Consider the following 25,733-nt stretch of genomic DNA (forward strand, 5'->3'; position numbering starts at 1 on the left):
TTCAAGTATTTGTGACAGGTTTGAGGTAACCATAGATGAGATAGTCTCAATTAAGCTTGGTTTTTGCTGAAGATGGTTGAAACATAATGAAGGCAACAATGTTATATAGAAAATGGATAGTCATGATCCAGATCTTGGGGGGAGACCCCCAAGATCTGAAAAATTGAAATGCCAGAAGAAAAAGAGGAGAATGCCCAATGAACAAAACCACAAAGATTTTTTTTTTATTAAAACGGAGAATAACTGTAAAAGCTACATTGTGGCAGACAAACTGTCCTTTTACAAAATGCGACTTGTTACTTATAGTATTTTTCAGTTACAATACCACGGGTCAATTCCATGGGTGAATGAATACCATGGGTGGATGTCACAATACCACTGGTCAATTCCATGGGTGAATGAATACCATGGGTGGATGTCACAATACCATGGGTGGATGTCACTTACAATACCATGGGTGGATGCCACTTACAATACCATGGGTGGATGAATACCATGGGTTGATTCCATTTTCCATTCGGATCATTCCTCCCTTTTTAAGAAGCAATGGTCCCCATTGCGTGAATTTCCCTCCTGTGAAGTCTTTGTTGAATATGAAGACCCACTGAAGAGAAGGGTTTTATGTGGTTAACCCATAACCATGATGAACGAAGATCCGAGGATAGAGATACACTGTAATGCTTGTGACCAACTGTGATACTAATAGTGTGCGGCCTAGCAAATGGACTTCGATGAAGTGTGGGTTTGTGGATGACCCATAACCATGATGAACGAAGATCCGAGGATAGAGATACCCTGTAATGCTTGTGACCAACTGTGATACTGACAGTGTGTGGCCTAGAAAATGGACTTTGATGAAGTGTGGGTTTGTGGATGACCTATAACCATGACAAACAAATATCTGAGGATAGAGATACCCTGTAATGCTTGTGACCAACTGTGATGCTAACAGTGTGTGGCCTAGAAAATGGACTTCGATGACAAGGATTTTGTACGGTTGACTCATAACCGTGATGTTGGTTATTGATGAAGTAGCAGGTGCCTACATAGCCTAAAGTGGGAGGGAACATCTCCAAAGAACCCAAGCGGAATGCTACTATGATGAAACTGATGAATGTGAACCAGGTGACTACTAAAGCGGGGTGGGAGGTTATGTCTCCAAAGGGAAACTGCTCCGAATGTTGCTCCAGAATTAAAATGGACATAACTTGGTCAATATAACTCAGAATATTTATTATAGCCTGTTTTTGGAAACAAAAGGATCATTTTGCATCTTCCCATGTGTTGGAAATCCTTATCTTGACAGTCTGAAATCTCGGATTTGTGCTGCAACAGTTCCGTTGTCACAAAAGTTCTGAAAAATAGCTGATTTTAAATCAGTGATATCTCCCACATCCGAACTCCGATTCGACCTATTTTGTTTTTGAAATTGGGTGATTTTTTCGAGAGGAACTCAGATCTGTAATCACTGTTTTGGAATTCTGTATAAAAACTGCAAAAAATTATAGGAGAGTCGTCGTCCAACAATTGTCGTCAGATTTTTTTTTACAACATTGTTGATTTTAAATCAACGATATCTCCCTTATCCGGACTCTAATTCAGCCAATTTTTTTTTTGAATTTTAGTATTTTTCGCAAGGAATCCAAATATGGTACTTTTTTTGTAAATTTTGTACCAAATATTTCAGATCTGATCTACAAAGTCACCGCACAAAAACATTCCTGCAAAAAAATGAAAAAAGAAAAATTCTTCTGGCTTGGCCCAAGAAAATGCACTTTTAAATCATAACTTGCTCTGCTACCAAGATCTAAAAGATTGAAATGGATTTTGGGAGAGAGGCCCCCAAGATCTGAAAAATTGAAATGCCAGAAGAAAAAGAGGAGAATGCCCAATGAACAAAACCACAAATTTTTTTTTATTAAAATGAAAAATAACTGTAAAAGCTACATTGTGGCAGATAAACTGTCATTTTACAAAATGTGACTTGTTACTTATAGTATTTTTCAGTTACAATACCATGGGTCAATTCCATGGGTGGATGTCACAATACCATAGGTCAATTCCATGGGTGAATGAATACCATGGGTGGATTTCACAATACCACGGGTAAATTCCATGGGTGAATGAATACCATGGGTGGATGTCACAATACCATGGGTGAATGAATATCATGGGTGGATAAATACCATGGGTGGATGCCACTTACAATATCGTGGGTAAATTCCATGGGTGGATGAATAACATGTGTGGATGGATACCATGGGTTGATGCCATTTTCCATTCCGATCAAGTCATGACTCTTGAAGGCTGGTTCAAGAGGGAGATGATCACCTCTCATTGAAGATAAGTACTTTTCTAGTTTATGTCTTTACTTTTAGATTATTGATTTGATCGTTGATCATACTTCTTGCATGTATATTCGAGTATTTGGATGTTTCTAACCTCCTAATAAGATGTGATAAGTATATCCTTTTTGAGGATCATCTGAAGTGCAGGAAAAGATGGCTAGTGTAGGAAGAGAAGAGCTACAGTTATGCATGACAAGTAAGTGATACAAAGTGAAAAGGGATTTTAATGTTATAAGGTATGTATAATATATTGTTTTAGCTGCAATACTGGATGACAAGGTAAGCCCTAAGGTATGATGGGACTATCACCTTCATGAATGACTCATATATGAGTATAATAGTAAGTTTAGGTACATGTGATATATATTGGTACACTTGATATGTGGCAAGGATCTTAGATTCTAGACATGATGAATTTACCAGATGCATTGAATTTGATATATTGTGATTTGATACTTGTGATCATCATGGTAACCTTAATGATGAAAGTGTAACAATAAGATTGATATTCAAGATCTTCTTGATGACCTTGTTTAGGTTTTGATAAGCTTAGTAAATTGGACAATGTGACAAAATTGAATGTCTTGAATTGATGATTGAATATGTAAAAGAAGTAACGAAGTGATTATGATTCTTGAAGTATGATGAAGCACTTGCGAGATGCCCTATTATATGACACTAACCATTGATATGATGTATATATGTCCAAGAGTTTGATATAGTTTGATGATCTAATAGTTTTTTTGATGCATGATAGCATTATAATAGATAGGTTGACGACTTGAATGATGATGACTGAAGTGGTTGCTCATTAAGAGGGAAAAACTCTCCATAAGATGTATCCAACAAGTTCTGGTTTGAGAAAACAGAGTTTCTCTTAGTCTAAGCCCCAATTGCTGGTAGAAAAGCTTAAGAGTTTGGTTATAAGCCTCCCAACTGTGCGAAAGAAGCCCTATGGGTGTGGTTGTTCCTGTAGGACACAAAAAATGAGGCATTATGTATGAGATTAGGAGCACACCAGGAGTATGAAAGCCCTATAGATATGGAGCAGACAATAAAAAGTCCTATGAGCACGGAAGTTTGAATGTTTGACTCACTATAAATAATGTGAATGTGTTGACTAAAATTGTGCTTGTAGGGGACTGAAATATGCATATCAATATGTCATTTTGATTTGATCATCAAAGCTAGTATATGACAGTAATTGATAATAGTTGCAAGAGATTGACAAGATTTGTCTGATTGGTTTAATATAGATGAGCATTATTAGAGTTTTCAACATGATGCTTGATAGTTCATAGATATGTTTTGGTTTATGGATTGATTGAAATCACAATGTTAACAAATTAGGATTTTGATTTGATAACTGATGATTTGCCTTGATGACAGTTCTATGTGGCCAAGTAACTTCCAGTGAATAATATTGGTATCCAATAGTGATTATGTATTGGCATCATTGGCTTTGGAACATTGGTTGAAGTGTAAACAATTGTGATTTAGTATGTAGTATGATTGGATGAAACCTATATGACTTATCATTGATGTATAATGGCAAAAATAATTCATATTATGATTATGTGGATGGCCTGATGGAGTTTGAAAATGCTTAATAACAATTTGTTTACATGACAATAGATGAAGTCATAACTTGGTATTTGGATGTGAGCTTTACCTGTCACCCGGTATGAAGAGTTTGTCACAATGATATTGGTAGAAACTTTTATGTATTTAATATTAGTTTTTGATTTAACATCTAATGCTTGATAAGCTAAATTAGTTGATTTGATTGCACAATAGCGATTTGTATGAGGTTGAGCATGTTGGTTCGGTCAAAACATAGTTACCGATCAAACGGAAACTATTACCTCAAAACGGGTACTTGAGCCCAAAAATCCCAAAAAAAACATGAAAAAACAACCCAAAAATAAAAAGTGTTGATTCTACATCTGCATCACCATTTTTTTTCAGAGTAAATTTGAAATATCTTTTGAAAATAACAGTAAAAAACAATAAAAGCCATTTTGTTTGGTGCAAAAGACACCTTGAAATCGAAAAGTGTTGATGTCAGAATAACATCTTTTTTTTCATGGTACATTTTCAACATTTTTTAATAATGACGTTAAAAACAAAATATTGTGACTCTGAAAAAATTAAATTTCCAATGATTTTCAAGCATGACATTAATGATAAAATATCACGTCTTTGAAAAGCCTTAAAATTCCAACGATTTTTAAGCATGCCATTAAATTTAAAATATCACTTTTTGAAAAACCTTAAAATTCCAACAATTTTCAAGCATGGTGCTAAGAAAAAATATTTATAATTGTTTTCAACCATAACACTAAAGATAAAATATCACAACTTAGAAAAACATTAAAATTTTGACAATTTTCCAACCATGGAATTAAAACCAAAGATTATGACTACAAAACAATCTTAAATTTTCAAAATATTTGAAGCATGACATTATGGAATATTTTTATGACTAAAAAAACTTTAAAAATGAACACCTGAATGAAAGAGTTATTATACCAAGAGTAATTTTTTTAAATGCTAAATGTATAATGATTTTGAAATTTTAGCCTAAGACAACTTGATACATTGCAAAAAAAATTAAAAATCAACTATCAAATTGACACGCAGTGTAGGTGAGCTCAACCCATTGTGGGGCAAATTCAATTCATTATAACGAAAATTTTAAAATAGACTATCAAATTGCACATAATGGGATCGGGTTGCTAGACAAGCATCGACACAGACCCTGCAATATATATCTATATATATATATATAAGAAAGATACATAAGAAAACAAAAATTCAAATATTGAAAAAAAAAATAATGACAAGTAATAAAACATAAAAAAACATGACAAAAAATCAAATATAAAAAATATATAGAAATGCAAAAATTCAAATTTGAAAAAAAACAATAAAAAGAAACACAAAAATACAAAAGAAAACAAAAATTCAAATATTGAAAAAAAATAAAAAATAAAAATAATAACAAGTAATAAAACATAAAAAAAAACATGACAAAAAAAATCAAATGTAAAAAATATATAGTAATGACAAAAAAAACTTATAAAATGTAAAAAAAAATTAACCATACCATGTAAAATTAAAAAAAAAGAAAAGAAAAAAAAGAAGAGTAAAATAAAATAAAACTAGAAAAAAAAAGGTTACAAAAATAAAGTACAACAATAAAAAAAATTAAAAACTTAAAAAAAAAAATTTCCCCGACCACCACGAGGCCTAACCAACAAGGGGTGGCAAGGGGACCATTCATGACAAAAAATAAATTAAATTTAATTAAAAAAAAAAGATGTAAAAAACAATAAATCAAAATTAACTTGTAAAAATGGAAAATTGAAATAAAAAATAAATAAACAAAACAAAAAAAAATATACAAAATAAAAAAAATTAAAAAATATATGATGATGATGATGGTTAACGTCCCCTGAGACCAAACATTGGTCTATCGGACCTAAAAACAAATTATTTAATTTGATTTAAGATTTTATTCCTATGCTCAAAAAACTTGGAGAGAAGTCTTCCAAGCTCACTATAATTTTGACATTGTAAAAGGCTAGGAAGGTCAGTGTTGTAACAAAGATTGTGAAACTGAGATCTAATGTGGTTGTATGCGGGGCACTCTAAGAGGAAGTGGTTTTCATCCTCGATGTTCCTATTCCCACATATATGGTAGATCCTTTCCATCCATGGTGTTTTAGGAATTGCCCAACGACCTGTTTCACTATGGAGCTCATGAGAATTCGTTCTAATCTTTACTATATTAATTTTCTTCTTTGAGCTAATTAAAATAGAGAGATACTTTTGATCTTCTAGGGTGGGGTTGATGACTTTCTTATAATAACTTAATTTTCTTTTAGCCGCTAAATATAATATACGGCAAAAAAAAAAAAAAAAAAAAAAAAAACAAACAAACAAACAAAAAATAAAAAATAAAAAATAAAAACATCATTTAAAAAAATGTTAAATAATTAACGCAAAATAAAATAAATAAAATTAAAATATATATATATATATATATATATTTTTCAAAACAATTAAAAAAATAAATTTAAAATTAGAATAAAAAAATAAAAATTATTTAAATTAAAAAAAATTAATTTTTTAAAATTACATTATAAAATTTAAATTAAAAAAAAAAAAAAAATATATTAAATTAAAAAAAAATTAAAAAAAAAATAAAAAAAAATAAATTCAAAACAAATAAAAGAAAAACATAAATTAAAAGTAAAAAAATTTAATTTTAAAGATTAAACAAAAACAATTAAAAAAGAAAAAAGAAAAAAAACAATTAACCCCACTCCGCCCGCCACCCTACTCTCCTCGCCACCCTCAGACCTCGTATCCCCTCGTCCCTCACCCCCCTCTCCTCCAGACCCTCGGCCCTCCCTCTCCTTGCCTCCCTCACCCCCCTCTCCTCCCCACCCTCGGCCCTCCCTCTCCCGTACCGCTCCCCCGATCCCCACGTACCTCCCTCCCCTCCCCTTCGGGCGGGTAGGGGAGAGTTGTGTGCAACCTCCCCCACCTGCGGCCAGAGACTAAGACGCTGTAGGCTGCAAGCCCAGGTGGGGAGGAGAGGGGGGTGCGGGGGGGAGGGCGGGGAGTAGGGGCGAGAGGGGATGTAGGGGAGAGGGGAGGGGTTGGGGGGAGAGAAGGGGACAGGAGAGGGGAAGGCCGAGGGTTGGTAGGGGAGAGTGGGGGGCTGGGTTAATTGTTTTGTTTAATTTTTTTTGGTTGTTTTTTGTTTTTAAAATTTTTAATTTGTTTTGAATTTTTATTTTTTATTTAAATTTGTTTGTTGTTTTTTTTAAATATGTTTAAATTATTATTATTTATTTTATTTTATTTTTATAAAATTTTTAATTGTTTTGAATTTGTTTTATTTATTTTTTAAATAATTCTTAAATTTTTATTTTATTTTATTTTAAATTTTTGTTTATTTAAATTATTTAATTTAAATTTCATTATTTTTTTTGGGTTTTTTTTTTTTTTTTTTTTTTTTTTTTTTTTTTTTTTAATGAGGTTGTTTTTTGTTTGTGGTTCAATTTGTTTTTCTTTAAATTATATATATATTTTTTGAAAAAAAATCAAATTTTTTATTATTGTTTTTTTTTTACGAGTTAATTTTGGTTGTTTTTTTTTTTTTACATTTTTATAGGTTTTTTTGTTTTTTTATATATTTTTTGTATTTGATTTTTTTTGGTCCTTTTTTTTTTTTTTACTAACATGTTTTTATTATTATTTTTGTGCCATGTTTTATGTTTTATTTTATTTTTTTACATTTTTATAGGTTTTTTTTTAATATATATTTTTTGTATTTGATTTTTTTTTTGTCATGTTTTTTTTTTTAAATGTTTTATTACTAACATGAAAATCACCAACATTTAAAAAAAATTATCCGCACTTAATTCATTAGAAAATTTAAACTGTAAAAACTAAGCCCTTTAAACAAAAAGGGTTGATGCTCATCAACACTTTTCATAATCAAGATGAAAATCACTAACAAAAAAAATGTTCACATTTGATACATAAAAAAATTTAAAGTATCAAAAATAAGCCCTCTAAAAAATGTGTTGATGCTGCATCAACACTTTTCAAAATCAACATGAAAATCACTAACATTTGAAAAAATTGTTCATACTTGATAGATAAAAAAAAATTAAAGTGGCAAAAATATGCTCAAAAAACAAAGGTGTATTTTGAATCACTATTTTTGAAAATCGAGTGATTTTTTGCTACTTCAAAAAAACGGGTACTAGGTCATTTTCTCGTTTGATTGGTAACTATGTTTTAAGTATTATGTTTGCATAAAGCATTGTATGAAGCTAGTTTTTTGAGCCTGGTATGTCTGCATTGATAGTTACCTGGTGAAGCTAGGAAGATGTGCCGATCCAAATATCTACTTGAAAAGCGGTCCAAGGTATGCCTTTGGTTTTGGTTTTATATACTGATGGTCTATTCTTGATAGGTAATGAGCCTCTGTTGATCAAAGTAAGAGGGAGTTGGCCTCTCAAGTTCGAAATGAAGAATCTTGGCATGATGAACTACTTTATGAAGTTTGGAAAAAAAAAAATATATATCATGAAGCTATTGAAGAGGTTTTGGAAAGAGGAAATGCAAATCCTTGGACATTTCGATTGAATTTCAAGAAGTTATGCAGATATATTGTTGAACCTGACTTGACAACTGATAGTTGATTGAAGCATTGATATTCCTTGCAAACATCCATCTAGACACGTGTTTTGTAGAAAAACAACCTAAGTCAATTCATGATTGAGCCGGTTCATACACATTGGGTTTCCGCCAAACACACTTCGAGATATTTGCATGGGGTCTGAGATATTATTCCTATGATATTTGACTGCATGGATGTACTGATGCTATTTGGGATTTTTATTGATGAGATGAGGACATCTAGGTGCTACTTTGGTATGAGATCTACAATGATATTTTTGGATGAAAAGACCGTAGCTTTAATCATGAACGAGGTTGAGTACGATGTTGCTAGCATGGCTAGTTATGAGGCAGGTTGAAGAAAATCTTTGGAGAGCTATTTTGAATAGGTTATGGATGTGACAATGATACATTACAATTATAAAGAGTGGGATTTGACTGGAAGAGAATCCCATATATAGCTGGGACTGAGATATATTCGTATATTGAGACAATGTTATTGTACGAGACAAGATTAGGCCTGTGGTTGCTTCCACCATGAGAGGGAGGATGAATAAGGTATCCTTTTGTGATATATATTTGTTCTAATATAATATTTGATTTGATGTCCTGCATGAATAGGAAGAAAAAGGTCTTCTGCAATATGATGTTTAAGCAACTATTGAATATGAGCATGTTGATATGTTTCTGATCTACAAAGACAAGGATTGGTCGAGGACAATGAGCCAACTCTTCCCCCCATGTCTGAGCTCCCAGGGTGAGGAATTCAGATGGAGGGATCCTGGGGTTGAAGGATCTCTCGATAATAGGGTTTCATCCCTATCTATTATCTATAGGGTTGGAGATGTTGCATTCTTATCTTGGTCTATGTAGAGTATACCCCAGTTGGCATCATACCCATAAGTCGGACTTGTTGGGAATACCGCTCCCCGTTTGGCCAACGGATTGAGAGAGTGCTTGGAGGTGTACAACCCAAGCTGATTATGATACATATGTTCTACCACATGACTATTGCGGGTCATTATTGGGAAGATCAATAGGAAATAGGATGGTTGTGATCCCTACCTTGTATAGAAAGTGGTATCTCGCCCATTAATTTCACAATGGGATGGTTTTGATCCTTGCTTGATAAGTAGTATCTCACCTATTTCTTGACAATGGGATGAGAGTGTCTAATAGGACCTTCCCCACTATCATAGACATGAGGTGAGAGTGTCCCATAGGACCTTACTCATTTTCATTGGATTTTGTTGTAGGATGTGCTCCCCGATGTGGTTTGAGGTTGAGCAAGGCTCCCTAATGACAAGCTTTCTGATGTTTCTCTGGGTTGTAGCATTGGGCTCCCCGCTGGTAGTGATTTCAGGTGGTAACAATGACTCCCTGATGAATAAAGGGTGGTAGCTTAAGCTCCCCTATGATGTTAGATTCTTCTTCATTTAGATTCGACAATGTTCAACATATGAGCAGAGACAATCAAGAGATAAGCAGGTAGAAGTAGAGATGATCAGTGACGACATTTGATGACAAGATACTTGAGAGAGGATATGATTTGATGATATGATAGTTGCGATGATTACATGATGCACTTGGAATTTCTCCCTTACTGAGAGGGAGTGTTAATTTTGCAACTCAGTGACAGATTCCAAACATGGGACTAGATTCCTCTTTTCGAGAGGACCGATTTTTACTATTGAAGCACTCAATTTGGATAAGGGAAAGTGTATATTTGAGGAAAATACCACATGTGCACAAAAGGACAGGTCGACCCAAAAGAGAAATTGGACACCCATCGATGGCTATAAATACAAGTCAAGTGCCCCTCATTTGGACATCATCATTATGATCATTCTTCTTTCTTTGGGCTTGGCTTGCACATGTCTGAGGTTGGGTTGCGGAGATTGGTAGGTCTAATATTGTAGGGTCCGAAGCTCACACATGTCTTTAGGGTTTTGATTTCTAGCTGCAAGCATGCTTTAGGAAAATTTCGGTCATAACCACAGACACGTAGGCTCATGTGTGTGGTTGGAGGGTTTCAGCGGCATGCACATCACTCTCTGCGTGTGGTTAGAAGCTAGGGTTTGGTTTTATCAGTTGACCGCAAACTTTGTTAGTTGAATGCAATGTTTGACAGTTGACTACAGACAATGACAATTGACTGCAGGCTTCTGAAGTAGGGTTTTGATTATTAACATTGTTGGGTTCATCTCATGAATGTTGTTTAACTGATTTTGATGGATATGTTTATGGTTGAAGATATGGATCATTGTACTCTCTTTTTCTAAATCATTCATTGACAATCTAATAAGAATAAGATTTTGAAAGGGTTTTCTCTATAGTGGGTTTTTCCCTAGTCTTTGACCAATCCCGACGTCTCTATGTGTGAATGTTTTTCTTCTATTGTTCCTTTATGTTCTGTTGCATTGATTATGATATTGTTCTTTCTATATAATTGCATATGTTGTTGAATAATATTGTAAATTTGAATAATGATATGATGTTATGGGGTGAATTTAATATGCAAATGAAGAAATTAAATTATCTAAAGCAAAGAACAATAATAACCCTTAGAAAATTTAACAACATGGATTAGTGATTTTGGATCACATGAACATGTACAAGATAGGTCACATATTTCTTGCTTCTTATTTTTTTTTTACAACAGAGGTCTTGGACTATTCTTCTAGGTATCGGTTCATATTTCCTTTGTAAAATGAGAAGTTGTTATAGGAGTGTTTCTAAGTTGATGTTGCTTCCAAGAATTTTCTTGAATGATGTCTGCTATAATGATGATGATCTCTGGGTCTAATTTCTGCAAGAATATCTTGAAATATGTAGTTGCTACAAGAGTGTCTTGAGAGATATGATAGTTGTAGAAGGTTTTTCAATTGTGCCAACAAGATGTGATCTTCAGAATGTCTACCTTTACCCTCAACTCTGAAACGATGTTGAGAGACCAATAGGCTAGCAGATTAGGGTTGATTCTCTTACTTGATAATTGCTTGTGAATATTTGTTTGCTTATTATTTATTTTTTATGTTTTTCTTCATCAAACAATTACCAAAACATGATATCACAAGAGACAAAGAACACAAAGATGTAGGCTCCAAGCTAGGGCAAAACCCCACAAGGGGGAAAACCCAAACAATCCTATTCTTATAGAATTAGATAAATTGATATATCCAAAACCCAAGACCAAGACCAAGACTGTCACAATCAACCCAAGTCATCCCTCCTCCAAGTCTCATCCACCAAGTCAAAGTCAACAAAGTCGAAGCTAGTCAAAATTTTGAATTCTGGTCATCCCCTGAAAATTCAGCCCTTGAAATTTCGGGCCCTGAAATCTTGGCCCTTTAAAAACTTCTGAAAAACCGTAGGTACGTCACATGTGTGGACAAAATTAGGGAATTTTTTTCTTCTTCTTTTCTCTGTAGATCTCCTTCTCTTTCCTTTGACTTCGTTGGTCTTTTCTCTCATGCTTTCACATAAAATCGAAGTGATTACCAAAATGTGGAGCAGAGGTGCTAACATATACTTGTTCGACCATATGAAGCAACACAACTTATGGGTTGGCTGACTTGTCCATGTGGAGGGCCAACTTGGTCTTGTGAAGACACATTGACTCAAGAATAAATTTCTTTTCTTTTCTTTCAAAAAGTCCAAATGGGAATTTGACTTAATGACTCATACTATATTTTTTTTTGAATCAAAGAACCCTACAAGCGTGAAGAACATGCTTTGACTAATAATAATAATAATAATATTTTTTCTTCTTTTACATGAAATACATATTGATACAAGTGCAAGGATAATTATGAAGACCGAACTTAGTTATATTTCCAAGAAGAACTTGGTGAGATGTCTTTCGATATATTCAACATCTTTAAAAATATTCATTATTGAATATTTTATCTTGTCCACAGGTGGTAGCACTATTGGGAAAAAAACATGTTAGCAAGCCCTTGTGAATCCAAGTGATCGGAAGTTCAATCCCCCTGGACATGTTTGACCAGCTGAACTTTAAAAAAAATATGGAATATTTTATATTATTAGCACTTTAGTTATTTATTGTATGAAGTCTATTAATTATTATATTTATATTATTATTGTATAGCAACAATAATGTATATTTTCATTATTTTTTTAATGACAACTAGGAAATTATATTGAGAAAAACCCGTGCATGGAAGCATAACAAAGTTTCAAATCAGTTAGGTGTTGTCTAATTATTAGACGAATGGAATTTTTGGTTGGAATTCGACAATTTTTTTTGGTCAATTCTTTTTTTTTTGTTCAAACTTGGTTTTTGACTACATATATGGATTCAACACCCTAAAAGACCCCGGGGACACTCGAATTATAGAGAGTTCACAACTCATACTTGTGATTCTAACAAGTGCTTGCTAGATTATGAGAAAATTAGACCATAAAATAGGCCAGAAAAACCTCCAAAATGTCTAACAGATAGACTAGGGCACTTAGTGTGGCTACATCAATTTTAGGAAAAAAATCTTCAAAGTCTGTATTCAAACCATCTATTTTATAACTAAATTATATTAAACTAGGGAAATTATATTATATACATTTTATAAAACACCCCTAAAATGAGACAAACTTTGACCTACATGTATATTTAACTAGACCAAAGGAAACCCAGATCATTCTCCGTGGAAACCCAGATCATTCTCCGTGCATTAGTGATGAATTTTGTGATCAATCAAAATTTCCAGTGTGTCTACTAATTAGGTTTCCAACTACTCATCAAGGAACTAGTCAAATGATACTCTTGAGTTGATTCACAAGGTTTTGATGGGGTGCCTCACTGCTTGGGAAGCTAGTTCATTCACTGCGGAGTTGTTGGAACATAGAACATGAAATAACCTATGTCTAGGATGGATTTTGATCCTAATCATATATGCTAGAATATTGACTAAAGTTGAGGGTCGAGGGGGGAAGTTCCATGATGCATGTTCCTTGTGGTGTTTTTGGAGTCACATATTATAATTAGATTTACCATAGGAAGTGAGACCATTATAGAGATTCCTTAGAACAATGCATATTATCTTCTTGATTTTTGGGGGCGTGTTTGAGACTCCAAGAGAAGGTTCTGTGTATTATTCCTCTAGAGTGATAAATCACACTCCTCACACCTACCACTCTTAATATATATTTCTATTATCTATTAATAATATATAACTATTATTATATTATAAATTTACTTTATAAAATTATAAAATTATATATAAAATTTCATCAGTAAATATAAAATTATAATATATTTTTTAACTTGTAATATTATTTGTTTTTTTATATACTATTTAATCTATACTATAGTACTAAGTATTTCTTAGTATTTCCCGATCGCATTGATCTTTAATATAATATTTTGATTATATTATATATTAATATATAATATATTATTATATCGTGATGATGTTATAATTAGTATTATTATTATATTATTATACCTAACTTCCAAAGTTTATTATGTATTTTTATTTTTTTAGTTTTTTCCTTCTTACTCATAAACTCAGAGGCTTATCTTACTGAATGCTTATAACATTTACAAAATGTAATTTTGTTCCTTACTTCAAATTGAATAAAATTAATGTTTTTTTCTTGGGAAAAAAACTATGATTATTAAATTTTATTACTAAAAATTAATGATATATTATTTCATTTATTTTATATTACATATTATTAGTATTATTTATAGTATGATATTTATTATCATTTATTATTTATGTTCAATAATTTAAACTTATCATTATTATTTTTAACTTTCATTTCAATATTTTATATTAGTCTAGCTTATATGGCATATGTGATGTAGCATGCACAACTTTGATGTAGCGTACATGGGTTAATATTTTATTTCCCTAGGAGGCCCAATTTTGGAGAAATTTCCTCTAATGTGTATATGTCAAAGCCTTTAGCGGAATCAATTGTGGAAGGGTTTACTGAGTCCATTCTAGAAGCCTTGGTAAAATTCAATTACAACAACAACAATTCCATAAGCAAATGATTCAATAATACAGTCTTGATTACTGGTTTTGAAATTTGGCATTTTCACATTTTTCAAAAGTTCCCATTACACAAAATTCCATAAAAATATGAAGTATAGCCTTGTAGGCCAAATTTGACTATGTAATTGGAAAACTAACATAGTTAATTGTCACTTCAATGATTCTAGGTGCAAATTTGGCTTGAATTGCTTAGAAATACAAATATTTTTTCTACCCCAAATTCTCCATGGTTGAATCTATAGCTCTAAAATATATCCAATTCTAAGCATCTTCATGCTTAAATTGAGTGCAATTTTTGGGGATTTTAACCCTTGAGGCTTAATTTCCTCACACCAAATAATCTCCCTAATTTCACATGGGGGGATTTTATTAATAATCTTGTGACCATATTTAAAACTTCCACCTCTATAATTTGAAGTCTCTAGGCCAATGCAGTTTAAGTGTGGAAACCTTTATTTTAGTACCACATTGTAATAAACATATAACTCTATTTAGTCTCTATCCACACATAGTCTAAACCCAGTTACTACAACTTTGACTTTGAAACCCACAATGTTCATACCACATTTCATTTTTTTTTTAAAACTTGGATCACTATTTCTCTAATACCATGAGTAATTATGCCAAAGCAGGGCTCTGATATCACATTGTGCCACATTGAGCCTCCAGTCAAGTTATGATACCACATTGTATCATACTCAACTTTTTCTTTTTCGTTTTTTTAAATGATAGGTGGTGGGACTACCTATGGTTTCAAACCAATTATCATCATATATGGAGTACCTTAATAGTGTACCCACTAACCAACTATTCTATTCCCCATGGGAAAAGACATACCCAACATTAAATTGTTCTGTATTACCACATTGTAACATGTTTGACCTCCAATTAAGCTTTAATACCACATTGTAGCATACTTGACCTCCAATCAAGATTTATAACCACATTGTAGTGTACCCAACCTCTATTAAATCTCTACTACCACATTGTAGCATACATGACCTCTAATTGAGCTCTAATATGACATAATGGCATACTTAATCACCCTTGTGCCTGTTGGGGTAGTAAGGTAATATAAATTTCTCACCAGTTTCCCCTGAATTTAGTCATTACTCCACCACTATGATATAATATGCCTTGTCATATGGTGCAAATATCCAAAAAATGACATGTAGGCTTACGTAGTTCAAGTTAGACATCGAGATTTATATTTACATATAAAACTAGTTATTATCATAATAACAATTAAGCATATAAAACAGTAGAATAAACAACACATAAAATACACATAATAGAGTACTTATCTTTAATAATGAATTACATCGATTGGCTATAGGCATGGGACATTCCTCCTAGCCATAGGAATTATTGCACTAGGTATTTCTAATATAGGCCACCCTTGAGATAGGGCTACCAGTCCATAAGGATAAATGAGAAATATCTCAACCTAGTTTTCCATTAATTTCATAGCCTTCTCACTCACCCATCCATTCCAAATAACTAATTCTTGATGCCGAGGTCAACAGAATCTCAAATGTTATTGGCAGAAACCCAAAGGCTGCAACCTAATTAACAGGGACAATCGCAAACTCGGATTTGGCAGTCCCACTTTACCTTCGACCAATCAAGGAACATCCCACCTTGATTTGACCAATCACCAGTCACTTTAATTTTGGAATCGTCGTGATGGAATATCCACCATCGATCTTTATCAGCCCGATCCAATGGTCTTCACAGAATATCACGGTCCAACAAGCGCACTGGTTATTGTTTTGAAATCACGTGATATCGATGGTTTTGAGTGGGCTACATGGTGCTCCCATGTTTTATCGCATTCACAGAAATATTACCACTTATGGTTTTGAACTTGCGCGGTAACCACTTGCTGTTTTCAAAAACCACTCCTCGTTCCATCTCACGGTTCCACAACCGTCAAAATTCCATGCGATCTTCGTTCCGCCGACGATTCAATGCTCTGTGCACTCAACATTCCACAGTCTCCTTCCGATTCATGGTTCTGCCAATTATGACTCACCATTTCACAACCCTTCACCGCTTACCATTCCATTGGTCTATGATCAAAAGGGTTTCAACACGTTCAAACACAGAACCTTTAAAATAACAACCTCAGCACTGTTCCATCTATATTCTTTACGTTAATAACACATAACCATAAGAATAACACTAGAGATGATCATGAACATGATACACAATTACGAAGGGAATTCACACCAGGGACAATAATACACACCATGATTCAATCCTTTATTTCAATAGATAAAAAAAATCATAGTCATGCCCTTTCGACTTGATTTTGTCAATTTTTGCTCTCTGTCCTATCTAATTCTTAAAGCTCATTCTTTTTCCTCTATCTCCTCGATCATTACATCTTTTCTGTGTTATTGAATCCTACTCTAACTGCATTCGAAAACTCAATCTCTATTTTTATCAGGCTAACAATTAAATCCATATTCTAAATCCTCGATCCACACCTATTCTAACAAACGTATTCCCTATTCTAATAATAATCAAAATATGTTGATTATACAATAATTGAAATAAAAAATAAATTCGAGAGATCCAACCCTCTTTATTAAAAGATGATTTGACCGCTTAGGCCAATGATATTAATTTCATGTGATGCTCCTACATCAGACTCCCGGGGAAGAAAAGAATCATTCATCATACTTTCAGGGTTTACTCCATACTTCTACGACTCTGCTACTGTCAGCCAATTGGCATCCTCTATTGGTTGTCCCTTCCATTTGACTAAATATTTAAAATAAACATGTCCTCTGGTTGTTTTAGTTACTCTTTTCTCCAGAACAACTTCCACCTCTTTCTTGACTGTTTTAGGAATTTGTTCTTCCCAATGTACAGTTTGTTCTTCATCTTCTGCAGGTTCATCTTGTAGCTCTGACTTTGTCTCCTTGTATGGGTACAAATCTGCAACATTAAAGATACGCGAGATTCCAATCCCTTCTAGCAACTTAATTTCATAAGCATTGGTTGAAAATTTTCTCACAATTCTACATGGTCCTATCTTTTTCAGTTTCAATTTGTTATAAGTCCCAACAGAAAATATTTCTTTCCTCAAGTACACCGTCAATAGATCACCCACTTTGAATTCTTTTTCTTTTCACTTTATATCAGCTCTCTGTTTGTATTTTCCACTGCTTTTTTGCAATCTTTCTTTGACATCTTCCTGTAGTTTCTGCATCTTCTCTGCAAACTCTTTAGCCTTTGCACTTCTTGCCTCCTGTTTACCCAAGTTCCTGAGCTCATACACACCTCTTGGATTCATTCCAAAAACAATCTGGAATGGACTCATCCCAATACTATGGTTAGGGGTGTCATTATAAGCAAACTCAGCTTGAGCAAGTGCTAAATCCCAATGCGTAGGATTTATATACAATAAATTTCTTAATATATTTCCCAGGCTTCTGTATACTACCTCGGTTTGTCCATCCATTTGAGGATGATAAGCTGAACTAAAACTAAGGTTTGCACCTAGTTTCTTCCACATAGTTCTCCAGAAATTCCCAACAAACTTTGTATCCATGTCAGACACAATACTTATAGGCAAACCATTTTGTCTTACAACTTCTGAAAAAAAACAGATTAGCAATATGTGTTGCATCACTAGTCTTCTTGCATGCAATGAAATGTGCCATTTTAGAAAATATATCTACCACAACATAAATGGAATCATTTCCTCCTTGAGTCTTTGGCAAACCCAAAACAAAATCCATACTAACTGCATCCCATGGTTGTTCTAGTATTGGCAGTGGCTGGTACAATCTTGTGTTTTGGCTTCTCCCCTTAGCATGCTGACAGACCCTGCACTTCTCAACAAATCTCCTAACATCAGTTTGCATTTTTGGCTAGTAATAAAAAGCATTTACCTGAGCAAAGGTTTTGTCTTGTCCAAAGTGCCCAGATAACCCTCCACGGTGTTTCTCCTTGATTATGTTTTCCCTCATAGAACATTTGGGAATGCACAGTTTGTTACCTTTAAATAGTAAACCTCCTTGGATAAGATAATATAACTACTGGCTTTATTATGAACTGTCGGATTTTGTACAACTACATAAATATCTCTGAAATCTGCATCATCTTTATACATATCAACCATTCCTTTAAATCCTACAACACCAACTTTCAATTCTTGCATAATGAAATTTACCCTGCTCAAAGCATCAACAAATTTGTTCAACTTACCACTTTTATGCTTTATCACAAAAGTAAAACTTTGTAAATACTCTACCTACTTGGCATGCTTCTGGTTCAATTTTGGCTGATTGTTTATAAACTGCAATGCATGATTGTCAGATTACAATACAAACTCCTTTGGCAGCAAATAATGTCTCCATTTTTTTAAGGCTTTCACAATAGCATAAAATTCTTTGTCATAAGAGGAGTATTTTTTCTTAGGTTCATTTAGTTTCTCACTGAAGTATGTTATTGGCCTCTGTTCTTGACTTAAAATGACTCCAATTGCAACTCCACTAGCATCAGTTTCAACTTGAAAAACTTTTCCAAAAGTCAGGCAAAGCTAAAACTGGTTTTTCTGTGATTTTCTTCTTCAGCAACTTAAAATTTTTGTCTACATCTTCTATCCACTTCAATGGCTGATCAGTCTCTTTGATTTTTTCAATAATTGGTGCAAAAATCTGACTAAAACTTCTAATAAATTTTCTATAGAAACTTGCAAGACCATGAAAACTTCTTACCTGAAATATGTTTCTTGGAGTTGGCCAGTTCAAGATTGCTTGGACTTTCTCTGGATCCATTTTCAGACCTTCTTTAGAAACTACAAATCCCAAATAGATCAACTCTTCTTTCATAAAACTGCATTTCTTCAGATTTATTAGCAGTTTCTCTTTTTGCAGAGTCCTCAGAACCAGTTTAAGATGCTCCAAATGCTCCTCTTTGCTTCGACTGAAAACTAGAATATCATCAAGGTAAACAATGACAAACTTGCTTGCATAGTCCTTCAAGACTTCATTCATCAACCTCATGAATGTGCTGGGTGCATTAGTGAGTCCAAAAAGCATCACTAACCATTCATACAAACCACTGTTTGTTTTGAATGCAGTTTTCCATTCATCTCCTTCTCTAATCCTTATTTGATGATATCAACTTTTCAGATCTATTTTAGTAAATTACTTTGACCCACTTAAACAATCTATCAAACCATCCATTCGTGGTAAAGGAGAACGATACCTGATTGAGATTTTACTGATGGCTCTAGAGTCTGTGCACATGTGCCACTCACCACCTTTCTTTGGGCTTAGCACTGTTGGCACAACACATGGACTAAGACTCTCTCTGATCAACCCCTTGTCCAACAACTCCTGCACCTGTCTTCCAACTTTTGCATTCTCCTGAGGAGTCAATCTGTATGCTACTTTTTTGGCAAACTTGCTCCAGGTATCAGGTCAATGTGATGACTAATACTCCTGATTGGTGGCAATGAATTTGGAAACTCATCCACAATAATATCAGCAAAATCATTCAGCAGAGTTTTGATTTCTTAAGGTAAATCATCCAAGTGTGTAGAATTCAAAATTACCTTAGGCCTCCCTATGACAGCAAAATGCATTTCTTCACCTTTTCCAACTTCTTGCAACAACTCCTTTCCACTCATCAGCATAACACTATTTCCAGCTGTTCCTTTGTCAGCTTCATCCTTTAATGGCAACAATGTATGCTTCACTCCATCCTTCTCCAAGGTATAGGTATTTCTTCTACCATCATGAATGGCTTTTCTATCAAACTTCCAAGGTCTTCCTAGCAATATATGGCACACGTCCATTGGCATTACATCACATAATATCACATCCTTGTAAGTACCAATATGGATTTCTACTTTGCATTTTTCTGTCACAATAAGTTGATGTCCTTTTTGCAGGCATGATACTTTGTAAGGAGTAGGGTGTACTATTTTTACTAATCCCAACTTTTCCACCATTTCTATAGAAACAATGTTATCAGTGCTTCCACTATCAATTATCACTTTACAACATTTTCCTTTGGACTTGCATGTAGTTATGAATAAACTCTTTCTCTAAGCTGGTTTTCCTATCCCTTTCTCTGCTTTAAGAAATACCCTTTTCAATAACAAAGATTCTCCTACTTTGGGTGATTCTTCCTCATTTGTAATTTGAGGTTTTTCTTCCTTTGCCTCAGCCACATTCACATTCCACTAATTTGTTTCTTTATTATGAGGATAGTCCCATGATCCATGTCCCCATTCTCCACATGTATAACATTGAATTTCTCTTCCTCGGCCTCTTCCTCTGGGTGCAAATATTCCTCTACTAAAGTCTCCTCCCTATAGTGGTCTACTACTTGAACCTCCTACGTCACCCTGAGGGTGCTGAAATCTTGATCTGGTAGTTCCTCTACCTCTTGCTGAACTTTTCCCTTTGTTCCTCTGATTTTGTTTTCTCAACATCTTCTCCTCTGCTTTCAAAGCTACTTGATAGGCATCTTCAATTGTCTTTAGACTCAGCAAGTTGATTTCATCTTTTATGTCATATCTCAAGCCATTGATGTATTTGGCTACCTTTTCTACGTCATCCTCTACATGTCCTGCTCTAATGCTTAGCTTATAAAATTCTTTTGTATATTCTTTGACAGTCATCCCCTTTTGTCTCAAATTCTGTAACTGTCTGAAAAGATTTAACTGATAATATTTTGGCATGAATTTACCTTTCAACCTACTCACCATTTTATCCCATTGTTTGATCTTGGGCTTCCCCTTTCTTGCTCTGGATGTTTGTAGTTCATCCCACCAGATAGCTGCATGACCCTTCAATCTGGTAACTGCAAATTTCACCTTCTTTTTGTCATCAACCTCCTCATAGTCGAAATACTTGTCCAATGAACTAATCCAGTCCATCAACTCTTCTACATTGAGATTTCCATCATACAAAGGTATTTCCACCTTTGGTCTTCCACTTACTTTGACCAACATTTTGAGAACTTTGGTAGCTTCCTCAGAAGATTCCTCTGCAGCACTGACATCTCCTTCATCAGGTGCTTTCCTTTGAGTAGTTTCCATTGTCTCCATTTTGTACATAGGTTTCAAATCTCTTCTAGCAAGATTTCATTTGCGACAGGTCTTGCCCGACCTATACCAGCTCCTCTCCTAGGCGGCATGTTTACTGTAACAAAATCTAACCCTGGCTCTGATACCAAATGATGCCGAGGTCAACAGAATCTCAAATTTTATTGGTGGAAACCCAAAGGTTGCAACCTAATTAATAGGGACAATCCCAAACTCGGATTTGGCGGTCCCACTTTACCTCTGGCCAATCAACGAACAGTCCCACCTTGATTTGACCAATCACCGGTCACTTTAATTCTGGAATCGTCGCAATGTAATCTCCAACATCGATCTTTATCAGCTCGATCTAATGGTCTTCACGCAATATCGTGCTCCAACAAGCGCATTGGTTATTGTTTTGAAATCACATGATATCGGTGCTTTTGAGTGGGCTACGTGGCACTCCCATGTTTTATTGCGCTCACAGAAATATTACCACTTATGGTTTTGAACTCGCGCGATAACCACTTGCTGTTTTCAAAAACCACTCCTCGTTTCGTCTCACGGTTCCACAACCATCACAGTTCCATGCGCTCTTCGTTCCGCTGACGATTCACTGCTCTGTGCACTCAACATTCCACAGTCTCCTTCCGATTCATGGTTCCGCCGATTATGACTCATCGTTCCACAACCCTTCACTGCTCACCATTCCATTGGTCTATGATCAAAAGGGTTTTGACGCGTTCAAACACAGAACCTTTAAAATAACAACCTCGACATTGTTCCATCTATATTCTTTATGTTAATAACACATAACCATAAGAATAACACTAGAGATGATCGTGAACATGATACACAATTACGAAGGGAATTCACACCAGGGACAATAATACACACCACAATTCAATCCTTTATTTCAATAGATAAAAAAAAATCATAGAGTCATGCCCTTTCGGCTTGATTTTGTCAATTTCTGTTCTCTGTCCTATTTAATTCTTAAAGCTCAATTTTTTTCCTCCATCCCCTCGATCATTACATCTTTTCTGTTTTATTGATCAAATCCTACTCTAATTGCATTCGACAACTCAATCTCTATTTTTATCAGGCTAACAATTAAATCCCTATTCTAAAGCCTCGATCCACACCTATTCTAACAAACTTATTCCCTATTCTAATAATAATCAAAATATGCTGATTATTACAATAATTGATATAAAAATAAATTCGAGAGATCCAACCCTCTTTACTAAAAGATGATTTGACTGCTTAGGCCACTGATATTCATTTCATGTGATGCTCCTCCATCAATTCTCTTTCCCCCTTCAATTTTCACAACCCAAAGGGTGGATCCCCTTCTCTACAATGTAATCGTTTGGGCTATAACACCTTTTTCCTAGGCTCTAGCATAAACTAGTGACTAGCGAGGAAGGTATCGATCTTAGGATCTACATGTAATCTTAATGGAAATTTTCATAACAGAATTACATACCAGTGGCATAATATCCCTAGATCTCATATAAATTACTATCACAATCACAATTCAACCTCTATTATAAGTTTTTTTCCCTTCCTCTTATAGGTTGTATTAGGCTAGAATACTAATAAAATGATCAAAAGTAGGAATTGTCAATTCCCTAGAAAGATAAGGATTAAGTATGCATGGCTTCAACTAACCAATTCTCACTCTAAAGACTTCTTCCAACTACTTTGGCATGCATCCCAAACTTGATATACTTTGAACATAAACTAAGGTAAAGGGACTTTGGGTTACATTAAAATATTGTATTTTATGACCTTTTCAATTTTGAGCCCCCTTAAGTACCCCTCTCATGGAATCATAGGCCCTCCCCACACTCACCACCTCCACCCCCCACCCCCTCCCCCAATTTAGTCCCATTTGTCTTAGAGTCAACGACGAATTTTTTATTAATAACTTTGATGCACATTATTTATACTGCTTGGCCTTTAGTTTTACTATTTGAATCATAGCCTGATTCACACACATATATATTACATCATATTTTATATAATCAAAGTTAGAGTGTTAAAAAACTAGTATCTATAATGCTCACCATTGTGGATAATTGTTCTCATTTATCAAAGATAGCATATGATTGGCTTTGACTACTTATGACCTAAATGAAACACAATAGGAAAATAATAGGAAGAAAGAATTTGTTAAATTATTATATTCATCACATTGTTGTTAGGCTAAGAGTGGTTCCTTAAAATGGTATCACCTGGGTCAACATTAGGTTTATTAATTATGTAGGGTAAAATAGTTTAAAAATTATAATTTTCTATTTAGTTTACCAAACAACTACCAATAAAAATTGCATTTTAGTTAATGGAAAAGAACTAAGAAGTTTATAAAAAAACAATTTAAAAATTATACGTATTCACAACAATTTGAGGCATAATTCAAAAATAAAAATATCCCATACGAATAAGAATAATTATATCCAACTCAAAAATTAAGGATTCAATAATTTTTTAAGTAAGGATATTTAATTAACTTAGCCATTGAGAATAGTCTATGTTGGTTATTAGCTACAAATCCTTTATGTACAACAATATCTAGACAACCTATGGATTATAAAAGGCTTATTACCCAACCAATACCCTCAACCAAAAGGCTAAGGGCCCTTGATCCTAATTCTGTTGAAACTATAGAATTCTATCTCATTTTCTAGTTAAAATTTCCATTAAAATATTTCTCATTACCACCATAACTCCTCTCCCCTTCTTAACAAATTATTCACTAACTCCATATAATGGTGCATAAACATAAAATATAAACCATTAATTGTCAATAGTTAGTAGTCAACTCATATGGTTAAAATGGAAACAAACTCTTATAGAGAGATAACTAGCCAAACCAATGAATTAAGCATCTAGAGACCAAATTCGATTGAGTAGTCTTGAATAATTGTAGAGTCCTAAGAGAAGAAGAACATTCCCCTTTTTATAATTCCTTTAAGAGTAATTTAACTAGCATTGCACCAGATGTTGCAAAGAAAACGCCGTAAGGCATATAGTGCGGAAATCCATTATCCATGTAGTGTGTGCATTATTCAACAAGGTGGATCTCTCTAAATTTGTCGCAAACATTTATGTTGTTGCATTGCTAATTTATTTAGAATCTACCACTACCTCCTCTTCTTGGAATATTAAATTTTTTATCACCCCATGATGACAATCCCTCTAATTATTGGCATCACAATTTTTTACACTTTAGTGGCTTTACCTTCAACCTAAAGAAACATGAATTTGAGTCACTCAATTAAAAAGAAATTGCTAAATTTCTATTTATCAACTTTTGAGTAAAAACAATTAATAACTCATACTTACAACACTTTAAATATTTACAACCTTTTAAGTCTTGTATTTATAACTCATATTTATAACCCTTTAAAATGAAACTAACTATCTATATTTTTATTAATAATAAAAAGAATCTTCTTTATAAAACTGACACTCACATGCTACTCCTATATATTTATCTTATATTTTTAATATTGAGTGTCCATCAATTGAATGACAAGATGAAAGCTCAACTTAATTGCACATTTTTGAACTACTTTGTGGGAATTCATGTCCCATTAATTTAATGGCAAATTGAAGTTTCAAATACAGTACACATTTTATACAATATTCAGAGAGTTCATGAACAAACTTTCAAGGTTTTAATGGATCTAGGTCATTTGTATTTTCTCTCAGGTTCTGGGTCGTTTGTATTTCTCTAATGTTGACTATACTAGCAATTGTCCCAAAAGGTACAAACCTTAATGTCCTTTTAATGATCAAGACTTATGTGAAAACAATCATATTGATGCACTAGTGTACATTGATTTGTTACATTTGTCTTGGTCTATAATAGAGGTATAACAAATATGCATTGCAAGGTATGTTGAGAATTTGGTTATCTAGTAAGCTTAGAGTCATTCTTGAGTCATTATCTTTACCATCTCAGGAAGAAGAAGAAGAAGAAAAGCCTATTGAATTGAAAAAGAGCCCTAAAAAGTATTAGGATCCATGGGTCATTTTTTTGCATCATGTAGCAAGATAACATGGCTAATTGATTATGCCACATGAAGAATTAGC

Source organism: Pinus tabuliformis, chromosome 1_2 (assembly GCF_031772625.1).
Source record: "Pinus tabuliformis cultivar Carrire ecotype Pingquan chromosome 1_2, CPIR1, whole genome shotgun sequence".
NCBI classification, from domain to species: Eukaryota; Viridiplantae; Streptophyta; class Pinopsida; order Pinales; family Pinaceae; genus Pinus; species Pinus tabuliformis.